Source organism: Lycium ferocissimum, chromosome 1 (assembly GCF_029784015.1).
Source record: "Lycium ferocissimum isolate CSIRO_LF1 chromosome 1, AGI_CSIRO_Lferr_CH_V1, whole genome shotgun sequence".
NCBI lineage: Eukaryota > Viridiplantae > Streptophyta > Magnoliopsida > Solanales > Solanaceae > Lycium > Lycium ferocissimum.
Genome location: NC_081342.1, coordinates 14,919,873 through 14,921,427, shown reverse-complemented (window position 1 = coordinate 14,921,427; position 1,555 = coordinate 14,919,873). Strand labels below are relative to the sequence as shown.

The 1,555-nt window shown below is 32.2% G+C and overlaps 1 non-coding gene across 1 annotated transcript; it reads left to right on the top strand.

The window, feature by feature from the left end:
- Nucleotides 1-887: 887 nt before the first annotated feature.
- Nucleotides 888-959, top strand: TRNAW-CCA (transfer RNA tryptophan (anticodon CCA)). Its single transcript has one exon. It is a non-coding gene; the product is annotated as a tRNA-Trp (tRNA).
- Nucleotides 960-1,555: the final 596 nt, after the last annotated feature.

Below are 1,555 nucleotides of genomic sequence, written 5' to 3'. Positions count from 1 at the left end.
AATTAGTGTCAATGGAATCGCTTATAATATTATATTAAAAAAACCGAATTGAAAAAATCGAAACCAAACCGAACCGAACTTTAAAAAACCGAAACCGAAAGAACCGAACCGAACTAGTTTGGTTCGGTGTTTGGTGTCCACCTTCAAAAAACCGAACCCGAAATAGCCAAACCGAAGTTTGATAAAACCGAAACAAAAAACCGAACGCCCACCCCTAGCTAAAACAAATCGGCATGTGGGTGTAAACTGAAAATATGTCTAACGTGGGTGCAATGTATTTTGTTTGGCTATATATTATTGAAAATTTCCAATTATTATTTAATATCACTTGCTGATATTTGAATATAATATTTTTGTTAAAAATATTTTCATACTCCTTTATATACAACTTTCAAATATTTATGCGAAATGATTTTACAATATAAAACACTCTTCACGATTCATTTCGTAATAACAAAGCTCAACTGTCGAAGTTTCAAAAAGTTGCTACACGTGGGCTACTTTATTGATCGATCGATTAGGAGAAAGAGTTAAGATCTAGTTCTTTCGTTTGGCATCTGACTCTATATATAAGAACATTGTTTTTTTGGTACAAATATAATAGAACATTGTAAACTTAGGTCATGAAGGATTAAAAAAAGATTCTACCTCATCGTTTATTAACACTTGATTAATTCGTCCAAAGAAAAATACTAAAGGAGATCTAAAAGAAAGAAAATTGAAAAAGATTATATAAGGGTGACAATTGCATGTCATTTTCTACAAGATAGATGACCGGTTTCACCAATCAGTACTATATAATATGTTGGCTCAGAGAAGCTACCAAATTTCTTTCAGCTAATATTTTGTTATGACTAATTATGTTAAAGGACGTTTGAATAACTGCCGGATCCGTGGCGCAATGGTAGCGCGTCTGACTCCAGATCAGAAGGTTGCGTGTTCGATTCACGTCGGGTTCAATTCCCCGATCCATATCCGGTCCCCTTTTTTTTCTTTCCTTGAATATCCTGTCAATGTTAGTAATGAGAGTGTTTGGATTGGTCTTCTTTTTTCAATGAAGGCTGCATCCTCCTCCTTGTGAATAAATATGAGCATCCGAAATAGTATCACTATGAGGGTGTTTGGATTGGTCTTTTAGAAATAGGGTATAAGCTAAAAATTAGATATTATTCTTTTTCGATGAAGGTTGCATCCTCCTTGTGAATAAATATGTGCATCTGAAATAATATTAATATGAGGGTGTTTTGATTGATCTTTTAAAATAGCTTATAAGTCAAAACTTGGATATTATTCTTTTTCGATGAACGCTGCATCCTCCTTGTGAATAAATATGTGCATCCTAAATAGTACTACGATGAGGATGTTTGGATTGAATTTTCGAAAATAGCTTATAAGTTAAAAGCCAAAAAATTGGTATATTCAAATTTTGACTTTTAGCTTATTTTTGTACCTTTTTTGGCCTAAAATCAAGTGCTTAAAAACACTTTTTATTTTTTTTCAATCACCATAAAAAAATAAAAAAAATAGAAAAGAAAAGCTTAAAGGCCAAAAATCT